Genomic DNA, 12,218 nt, shown 5'->3' with positions numbered 1-12,218 from the left:
TAAAAATTACTTTTTTAGATCAAAATAACTTAGATATTGATTGTGCAACAAAATTAAGAGTTTTTCATATTTTCATTTAGATATTGTTTTCATGTCATGTTTAGCTTATAAATTATATTTCTTTCAATGAAAGAAGAAAAAGGAGGTTGGAAAAGAGAAAGAAGGATGAGGAGGCTTCTTAGGAAGATAGCCACTCAAAGATCGATGAGGCTAAGGCCAAGGAAGAGATGGAGTTAAAGAAATAGGAGCTGGCTAAAGAACTTGTTCCTTGATTGCACTTCCTAGTTTTTGCTTGTTCCTTGGCTTTTGGCCTATTGTTTTGTGCTTTTGTTTGGTGGTCGGGTCTGGCTTGTTGTTTTTACTGTTGCTTGTTTGCTAGACCTAAACTATTAGTTTTATTATATTGTTAATTGGTGGGTTTTAGGAACCCCTATAAAAAACCTAATTACGTAACCAAAAACTTATATTTCATTCTATTTATAACTTCATATAGCTTAAATTCATCTCCTATTTTCATTGAAAAATCTAAAACATAGATTAATATTTCATATTCATACGGAAATCCTTCATTTCAATGGTGTCTATAGTCAATGAAGGCTTGGAAAATCTGAGAGCATCATAGTCATATTCAAAAGGAAGCAATATATCAATTTTTGTGGTTTTCATATATTGTTTCATTTGATTATTTGATTGACCTAACCATGTATGCAATAGTATTTTAGGTTGTAACTTGCAAGATCAAATTTCATAAACACACTTCATAGATGGAAGGTATAGATTTTGAAGGGACTTTTGCCCCTCTATTGCTAGAATTGAAGCATTTAGAATATTTCTTGCATATCCCACTTTTAAAGATTTCAAGGTATATTAATTGAATGTCAATTCAACGTTCTTGAATGATGATTTAGAAAAGAAAGTTTATGTTGAAAAACCTAATGGTTTTCCTTTGTCTAGTTAGAATAATATAGATTTTTGATCGGAGAAAGCCTTATATGAATTTAAGTAATCCTCGAGAGCCTGGTATACATGGTTAGATAAGTGTTTTGTAAAACTTAGTTTAGTAAAGGAAATGTAGATAACAATTTAGACTTCAAGATAGATACTGACAATATCTTAATTGTTGAATCATTTATGGATGATATCATCTTTGGTGGAAATGAAAAGATGAGAAAGATTTTTATTTATTTATTTATTTATGTTATGTAGAAGTAATTTGAGATGTCTATGATAGGTGAGATGAAAATTTTCCTTGGTATATAGATGGTATAATGGTATAATACAAAACTAGATTTTTCTTATAATAGTCTAATCATGTGAAGAATATGCTAAAGAAATTTGGCATAGATGATTTAAATCCTATTGAAACTCTTATGTTAACTATTTATAAATTGATTAAGGGTGATGATTAACCTAATGTTAAATTTGGCAAGATACAAAATAATGATTGTTGGATATCAATGTCTAACACAAACTAGACCTCATGTATCTATTGTTCTTTGAACTATAGAAGATTTCAAGCCAAACCTAAGGAATCCCACATTGTTGTTTTTATATTGGATATTTAGATACTTGAAGGGCATTATGGTATGATAAAGATGAAAATTTTACTCTAAAAGATCACACTGATTCAAATTAGGAAAGAAATGTGGATGGTAGAAAAAGTACTAGTGGTGGAGGATTATTTTCAGAAAGAGGTTAATTTCATGGTTAAGTAAGAAACAAGATTATATATCTCAATCTACTACTAAAGTTAAATATGTTCTTGTCATTGTTAATTGTATACAATTTGTTTGATGAAGAAAATGCTGAAAGATATAAGAGTGTATACTAGCCATCCCTTATTTATTCATTGTGATGATTATAGTGCTATTAACATTTCAAGAACAATGTGTTGCAATAAAAAATAATATATATATCAAGTATCATTTCTTGAGAGATAAGGTGAATATGATTGGAATAGATGGATACTAAGGAGAATATTGATGATGTTTTCATGAAGCTCTTACCTAAATATGCCTTTGAATATCTCAAGGGTATGGTTGGGGTGATGGCCCCTCCTAATTAGATTTATTTCATGCATAAAATTTGCATTAGCCCACTGATTCCAATAGAACTATGATGCATTTTGATTGGTGTCTTTTGAAGCTCTAATCAAGGAGAGTAGTTGGTCATGAGAAGTATGATTTTTAGCAAGTTCTTTAGTTGATTTGATTTATTTGACTTAGTGCATACATGTTCCTTTTTAATTAATGTCAAAGGGGGAGATATATCTATGTACAAAAACACGGTGATTGGGGAGAGATAGTGATAAAGGGAGTGATAGTTATGGAGAGTTGGCAAGGAGATGATTTGTTAGAGAAACTTTAAAAGATACATCTTACATTATTGATGAGGTTGATCTTTGTACATGATTTTTTTTCACATCGCATGTTGCCTTCAATGCCAAAGGGGGATATTATTGGGATTATTATGAGATATTGTATTACATGTGCTAGCATTTTTTTTGTCATTAAAATCAACATATTCCTTTTCCTAATAATATTGATAGTTTGTTCTTTGGTAAGATTGGAATGATATGATTTTTGAATTGATAATTAGATGGTGCACAATTGCAAATAGTTGCATGGATATTTGTAGATGATCATTGTTGGATCATGGAGGTTGATGTTATGATTTGAGTGAGCTACAATTTGATGATAAAAAATTGTTTCTTTGGTTATTCAGGTGATGTCCATGTTGCATATTTTGGATTGGTACATGATTATGCAATATTTTCTATTGCTAACCTAGTAGAGTGTTGAAGAATTAAATTTGTATCCTCAATTGGAATAGTTTATGATTTAGATATGTGAAATCTGTTTTTCTCTTATGAAAAAGACCACTATGTGATGCTCATAATGAACAATATAAATTTTTTCATATATTCTAATTTAGAGATGTTGTTGTGGCATTTCATGATCCTTGTTTTGGTTTCTTAATAAAGTCACATTCTTGTTGTTGGATTCCATTGGGCTAGGTTAATGATTTCAAAATATTTCATGAAGTATGTTGCAATGTTCTTAGATGGATTGATTAATTAACATTATTCATTGGATGTTGCATGTGATCTATGGATCACTGTGTATTGGAGATTGTTTATTTGGGTCCAAGAGATGTTCGGATTGACATATCTTGGATATAATTGGTTATTGTAATTTATTTTTCTAATTAAGACCATGATTGAGGTTGACATTTTTTATGTTGATCTATTGTATAAAAAGATGAAACCATTTGTATAATTATAAGCAAAGGATAATGCAATGAATGTATGAGACATGAAGGTGTCAAAGCATGTTTTATCAGTGATTGAAAGCATATGTATGAGTGGAATATATTAAGAAAGAGATTTAATTTATTGCATTAGAGCTTTATTTCCATATCAAATATTCTATGTGTTAGTTTATAATCTAGTAGATTATTGTCCATAGTGGATTGTAGATTGTAATCCATCTCAAGGTTGTTGCCCTTGTTGTAATCTTAGGGTTGTTTCCCTTTTGTATCATTGAGTAGTGATCTCTAGACAATGAGCCTTAATGCATGCACATTCCTATTCTACCTTTAACAAGGCATGTGCTCTAGTACATTATCTAGTAGGTTTTATCCCCACCATGATTAATTCCCTAACAAGGCTCCCACATTATAAAAAATTGTAATATGTGCTATGGTGTTGATATTTTTAATTCCTTATGTTTATCTTTCAGATCTCAGTTATGTTTCACCTCCCCTCCCCCTTCTAAATTGTGAGCATTGCCTTGTTACTCTGAATACAAAGAACTAAAGATTATTTGTTTGATATTCATAACCTCCAATGTTTTTTTGTTTATCTATATATGATACTCTATAACAATCCATAGTTCCAAAATTGTGAAATTTTATTATTCAATACTTGAACATCCCTTAGATATTCATTTCTATTTGAAAAGATTGATGTAAATTTTAAGGCTCTTTTCTTCTTAACTTATAGCTCATTTCTTGTCAAAAGTATCTAAGAACACTGCTAATGTTATTACATACATCATCATGTATACAATTTTTAGGGATTTTGTTTTACCTCTTCATGCATCTTAGAGTAAAATCATAAACTAATTCACTATTTATAATGCAAAGATCTATGAATTCATTAAGTAATGAAGACACACAAGTCCTTTCACTATTCTACTAAATAAATAGTTGTTGAAAAAAAATCATGAGTTGATTGAATATGTTGGTACATCTAAAAACTAATATCTTACATCACCTTTTAGGGACTAAGAGTCTCATAATTATATATTCATTATTTGTCATTATATTTTATTAGATCATAGGATTTTTGAAGATACTTGAATGTTGATTCATGTTTATCACCACTAAGTTTTGAAAGTCTTTCTCTAATTTTAGGTGGTATGACAATTAAAAACCCAATGATACCACTAAAATGTATATCCTTATACCTTGTAATATTAAATTTACCTTTCATAATACATCATTGAGGTTGATTACATGTTATGGCTGCACTAGGAACCGTATGTGGATGATGAACATACTACTGATACATGATATTAGCCTCTTATTATGTAAGAACCCTCCAAAGGTGGATTCTTATAAATACAAATTTATACCTTGTTTGTGTTTGTTTTGACGAATGAATATAGTATATTTTCAATGTTTGATATGATAATGTAATGCAACAAATAAAAGAAAACAACAAATTATCCAACTCAAAATGTGATCTGCATTGAAAAAACATAGCTAGAAATTCTACATTTTCATACCATCTTGAATACTAAAAAATTCCACAATATAATAACAAAAGAGATCATTAAATAACCCCTCTTTAAGAAAAATAAAATTCCTTGATAATATGGGAGATAAAATTAATGAACTCATAGGTAATACATGCCTTAAACTATATGAACAAATTAATATTGAGATAGATAAATTCTTCAACAAAAAAATGCAAAAAATGAATAACATGCCTTTAATTTCCTAAAAGAGAACATCTTTCATCTCTAAACACAAGTCAATTTAGCTTCAAAAGGAAATTCTTGAATAGAAGATTGTATGGCTTGTACAATACTTGATTATACAAGCCAATAATGGTAGATTGATAAATATCGACTAGCAAGAAGGGATTCACTGATTTCAACCAAAAATCTTCTCAAAACCCTTTTAAAATTTTATGGATAATTTCTCCTAGTATGCACAATGTTGTACTATCCTAAAAAGTAAGCACTTAATTTGTGCTCATGCTAGGACCATTTTGAGCCTAGTTTAGCGTGTTTCTTATGGTAGGAACTCATATTTACATGTATATTTAATTCATATTGAAATTCATATTTAGTTTGAATACAAGTGTTTCTTATGTAGGACCTCATATTTTTATGCATATTTAATTCAAATACAAGACCTCCTTAATCATCAATCATATTTAAACTTGAGGTTGGCTCTAAATTATATGGATGATTTCCCATTTTTTATCCTACCACATAATTCATTTTCCTCGTAAGACCTATAAATGCATTTTTGTATTTTAAGATTGGCCCCGATCTCCTCATAGACTATGATTTCAACCACCACTTCTTAGCACACTCATCTAGATCCCAAGAAGATTTGAAACAAAATCATCTAGACTAGGTCGACCATGCTAGTCTCTTCTTTGGTTTTTGTGCTTTCAATTAGTTGAGAGTCCAATGAGAAGATATTCTTCCAAGGCTTAAAATGGTATAAGTTAGCCTTGATGAAATTTGAGCCCCAAAATGTATATAAAAAGACACTAATCCCTCTCATTTTTGGATGCATGTCTACATCCACAAGAAGCTATTATCCATCCATTGTATATTCAAGAATATTCAAGCTCAAGCTAACATCCATTGGTGAAGGCATCTATTATCAAGAATTCAAGTATAGGGAATCCTTAAAGAGCCATTAAGAATTGAAGTTTTCATCTCCATCACACATTCAAAGTAGTTCCTTTCATAGATCTAGCTTATTTATCACATTGGAGGTTAATAAAATGATTTTACAATAAGGGAAGGAGACTACATTCATCCTTCAAATCTTCTTCTTCCTCAATCTAACATTGTGGCGAATTACAACATCTATTGCAAGGCGTTTTGTATTACATAATTTTCTTTTGGGTTTCTATATTGATTCAAAGCTATTGCATTAACATATTTTATCACATACTTATAAATAATTGCATCCACATGGTATGATATATTCTATTATTTAGATCCAATCTCCATTACATGAAAACATTGTTTCAATTACATTTATTTCAATTCAAGGTTAATTCCTAAATAGGGGTTTGACTAAGGAAAACCCCCCCTCTTAGTATTCTTCTCCTTCTTTTCTACATGTAGAAGTAGGTAGAAAACTTGTGGATTTATATTTCAGAGCTTCATATACAGTTATAAAACCTCAAAAAACTCATCAAATTAGAAGTTAAAAGGACAAGGTTATTCTACCCTTGTCCTAGACTAGGTCATTCAAGTCATTCACATACTTTGTGGCTTAAATTTTCACAAAATATAATTACAGGCATCAAAACCCCAAATTTGAGGTTTTACTTGATTTTGACATCTTTGCAATAAGCAAAATAAGATATGAAGATCTATTTGCCTCTTCTTTTTCGAAGGTGGGTTTATTATTTCTATTTTCTCCTTACACTTTCATATATTAGTTCTAGTTTACTTGATTCATTTAGAACACATCGATCACACATTATTTAACAAGGAATATCCAAACCCTCCTTTTACCTAGATCTTGCATTAACATCCTTCCATCCTTTTGGGTTGTGCTGATTCAATTTATTTAGAGGGTGGGTTTGTATTCATGAATGTACAACCCGCACCAACATATAATTTGGTGAATGATCTACCTCCTGTCATTGCTCACCATTTTATATTGTACAAATATAAACCCCATGGGTTGAAGGATAAAAAGATACAACCAACAATAATTATTCTCCAAAAATTAATCCTTAGTCTTCTAAGTAGAAATTAAATCTTCTTCAAAACCCTTTACATAATCTTCGATAAAATACAATGAAGAATCTTTTTTCTCCAATTTGAATACTAAAAGCTCTAGTTTCTACTTCTCTAAGAGAAGAACTCAAGCAAAGACTTCAAAGTCTTCAATTGTCTAAAATAGTGAGTTCATTAAATCTTTTTTTGAAAAGCCTTGTATATTTTCCTCAAGAGGTCAATTTCCTTCATGTGCACTTAAAGTCACTTAAAATGATATAAATTCTTTTCTTTTCAACTTCATTGAATGCTTCAGTAAGTGGCCCCTCAAAAGTAATAATTTTAATAATAATCTAAAATTTTATTAATATTTTAAACATACTTTATATTTATTTGTTTTTACTTTAAAAATTGCATCAACAAATGGGTCTCAAATATTAAAATCACTATTGCACTTTAAGTCACGTAAATGAAGGGTTATGGTCCCACTAGATAGAAAGCACACATATAACTTTATATTATGATTTTATAATATTGTATTATCATTAAAAAGACTAAAATGATAATAAATCCATAAATACTCATCAATTGGCCAAACCAATTCAACTAGGAGATTGACATTACAAACCCATCACATCTAGATGTTATACTATTAATGTTAACACTTGACTCTATTGACAAGGATTCTTACTATAAATCTAAAGTGTGTGAAACTAAGTCTAGAAACATCAAATGAAGGGAAAAGATGAACCAAAATTTCCAAATAGGACCTCTTCTAAGCAATCCCATTAGTCTATGAGGGTTAGGAAATAGGTTAATATGAAAATAAATCATATCATCCCAAAAAAGGGGACATTACATACAAACTCTTCCTTAATACAAGAGATCTAATAGCTACATAATTCATGACTTACAATGATGCAATGCTATCATCTCTTTCATTGAAGATAAGTTTAAAGGACATAGATACTTTTCCTCATACAAAAATACAATCAAACAAATGAGAAGAATGTAAAATTACCAATAATCTTTCCCATTCTTGGTGCTATTTTTCACCTAATAGGGAAAATGATATTTCACAAGAAAATAAAGAATAACTATTGTCCACTTCTTTTCTTATCTAATTGATCTTCACATTTTAGGTTCTTTTTGCATAGATTTGCAATCTCCCTTATAGAGGAATGAATCTTAAAAGTTTGAAATCTGTTTAAAGGGTCTTATAATTCTAATTTATTCCAATAGAAAATTCACACGCAATGATTTAAATTTATGAAAACAAGATCTCTATATCTAAACATTTCAAATTCTAAAACCAAATTTAAAATATGTAACTTTCTTGGCTCTTTACTCAAATGAATATGACATTGGATCCTCAACAAAGTCATTAATCTATCAGATTGTAAGGGGGCTAGGTTATATCAAATATATAATGATGAGAAAGTAAATTAGAGACCAAGATAGACTAAACAAGATATTCAATATATCTATCCCCCTCAAAAGAGCCATTCTATTAGATTTTCCAACTAATATCCTAGAAAATTCTAAGAATGGCCTAATTTTCATCTGCAAAAAACTAGATTTAGTGGCAAAAGAAAAGATTTAAAATCTGTTACACCTTGGGATCTACTAGATCTATATGGGTTTACCTTCATTCACCTCATCTTCAAATAATTTGCCACATTAAACAATAATGATACAACATATACACTTCACCCAATATGACAAGGTCTTTATATGAATGCATTCATGATTAATACATCCCTTTGTTCTGCATTTAATATGGCTATGAAGTTAAAATAATGAAACTAAAACAAAAAAATGAAAATAGAAATGATTTTAAGATTTTGAATTTTGGATCCTTCTAAGGTGTGCACAGGAAAACATAATTGCTTAGTCCCTTATTGATTCACTGAGTAAAAATGAAATAACCATTTATAACAATAACATAAACACATAATGAATGATCTCCAAACCATCATTGCTTTACAATAGTGAGATTTCTCATGAGCACACTTATAGCATATTTCTTAATCCTAAAATATATTATAATAATCTTCAATGTTCCTGTCAAAACTTTCTTTCTTTATGTTGTCTTGACTCTTGACCCTTCTTTTTCTACTTGGAATATATGGTTGGAGAGGAATCATAGAATATTTGAAGATGTGGTGTTGGAGGCTCACGGTTTGCAATAGAAAATAATACATCCCGCAAGGGAAATTGTTTCAACTAAATGTGATTTTTCTAAAGCTATGGATCCTAGTGATGTTATTTATTATAACTATTTTATTATTCCTTCTTAGTAGAGCCTACTCTTGAGGAATAGATGTAAACACCCTCTTCAAAAATTAATAGGTTGAGGAGATGGAGGCTACCTTCGTGGGTGTTTTTAAAATCATCATAGATGGGTCTTCTTGAGGAAACCTGGGTTGTGCTAGCATTGGTGGAGTTTGTACAGATAGTTTGGGGATTGATTAGTTTAAGTTTTCGATTGATAAAGTTCATCATACTAAAAATTTGATGGAGGAAACTACTATTTTGTATGTTGTGGAGAGGGCCTTTGTTCCTTGATGGAAAAGGCTCATTTGTGAGACTAACTTGTTGGCAATGGTGCATATGTTGACTAGGCAATATTCTGTGAATGTTTAATGGTAGTTAGCTCTAGTTTTTAATTATATTCTTAATTTGTGTTATTCTTGGATTTTTTTTTATACTTTTAATCACATTTCTAGGGAGTGGAATGGTGTTACTGATTGTCTTGCTAAATGGGATACTAATCACATGCAAAATTGGAATATGGTAAATAAGAGACATTTACCTTTAGGTTTGTCTCATCATTTTTTCCACTTGATAGATCTTGATATGTGTGTTTGACGCACTTTCTCTATATTTCTACTAATTTGAATAAATTTTAACCCTTCTTTTATTGCCAATTCATCGAAAAATTTAACATACTCCTTGAACATGAGTTTCCAACTAAACACTTATCATAAAAAATGCATAACAAGAACCATACAAATCCCTGATTTTTCCAATTCAAAAGAAAATTGAATACATTCTAAGAGACATTATAGTACATTTTAACACCTATACTCCAAACTAGCTTCCTTTACATTATCACAAGACTAATTACAAGATTCTAAAACTAAGATTTTAAAGAAGGTGACTAAAGTACATAGACATAGACATGTGATGAAGGTGTCTAGAACATGTCTATATATTGTGAATCAACATTGATCCTTAAGTGGGACATGAATTTGTCTAACTTCTACATGTATAAATATTACCATGGAGGTAACTTCATCGTAGTTGACCATTTGGCCATCTAGGAAAGGGCATAAGATGTGCTCCAGGGTGTTGCATTAATTCAAAGGCTAAAAGATATTTACAAAATTAATTTTGTGCACTTCATAGATTCATTCGATTAATTGTAGAAAATCATTAGTCACATTCCCAAGAAATAGTATTCATCCCAAAATAATTGCATCTTGGTTTTTTATCGCTGCCCCTGAATAATGTTTTAGATGATAAAACATATAATTTATTCATGCATCCATTGAACTGAGAGTTCAGTACAAGTGCAACCACCAAATAAAATCAAGAGTTTTAGATCACATGAAATAAAGAAGACTCCGTTGTCAAAAATAATAATGCAACAATCAATTTGGACACATTTTTTTAATGCATGAAACAAGGAGAATCACATCTCCAATTTTGTAGCAAGTTGAAGTTAGGATTTTAGAGTGAATGAAATAAGGAAATTGCATTGTGTGTCATGCATGCGGGTAAAGCTTAACTTACTAAAAGTTAACATATTGTCTACTAGTCTTAGTAATAGTTATGATTTATGAAGTTCAGTTTAATCTGCTATTATTGCATTGTTATATGCGTAAACATATATTAGCAGTGGTTTGAGGACCTTTTTAAATAAGTCAATGTAATTTAGTTTAAGGGAATCAATGAATACAAAAAATCAGAGTTTTTTTGGTTATGTGATCTCTACTGTAGTAGCATAATCATGCATGTTTATTTTTATTGTTTGTCTTTATTATAACAAAATGGTATCAAAGAGCCAACATATTGTGAAGTTGAATCAAGTTAATTGAATGAGGAAGCTGAAGCTAAAATTGAAGAATTATGTCTAAAGACATGACAATGATCAATAATACATCACAACCTCAAATTTTGATATTTAATGGTAATTATGATGTTTGGTCCATAAAGATAATTTTTTTATTTCTTTCTCAATATATTTGGGATTTAGTTGAGAAGGGCTTTGTAGAACCAAAGGATTGTGCATCATACCGTGCATTATCACAAACAGAGAAAGATTCACTGAAGGATAAAGAGAAGAAGGATTCAAAGGCTTTATTTTTCATTCAACAATCAATGGATGAGTCACTATTTTCAAGAGTTTTTCAAGCAACCAAATCAAAACAAGAATGGGATGCCTTAAAAATTTCTTATCAAGGTACAACGAAGGTGAAGGTGGAAAGTTTACAAATATTAAGGAGAAAGTTTGAAAATCTTAATATGAATATATCAAACAATATAGATAATTTATTTACTAAAGTAATGCACATTGTTAACCAATTGAGAACCCAAGGAGAATATGTTTTTGATCAAAAGGTGGTTGAAAAGGTGCTTAGAAGTTTACCGAGTAAGTTTGATTCAATTGTAGCTGTCATTGAAGAATCAAAAGATTTATCGCAACTGTCTATGGATGAACTAATGAGTTCCTTGTTATCTCATGAGTCTAGAGTTAGCATAAATAATAATTCATCTTTTGAGAATGCTTTAAGAGATCAAACTTCATTAAGAGGAAGAAGAAGATGAAATTTTAGAGGAAGAGGAAGAGGAAAAGCTGGGAAAAGCTGGACAAGTGAATACAGATCAAGGAGGACGAACAAACCAACTACACCAAAGTTTTAATAATAGAGGACATGGTATAGACCAATAGTCATCAAGATTTGATAAATCCAATATCCAGTGCTATTATTGTAAGAGGTATCTTCATTTGGCCAATAAATGCAAGAAGAAACAAGCATATCTAGATAATCTCGATGCAAATTATTCAGATGTATCTGATAATAATAAAGGTAGTTTATTTATAACATGAAATATGGCACAAGAAATTTCTAAGGATGTATGATTTTTAGATAGCGGCTATAGTAGCCACATGACTATAAATAGAGAATTATTTTCTAACATGGATGATTTTTTGAAATTTGAAATAAA

Source organism: Cupressus sempervirens, chromosome 4 (assembly GCF_028749045.1).
Source record: "Cupressus sempervirens isolate cs-2001-9-10 chromosome 4, ASM2874904v1, whole genome shotgun sequence".
Taxonomy (NCBI): Eukaryota; Viridiplantae; Streptophyta; class Pinopsida; order Cupressales; family Cupressaceae; genus Cupressus; species Cupressus sempervirens.
The sequence above is the reverse complement of the archived record's forward strand: the minus strand, read 5'-3'. Positions refer to the sequence as shown.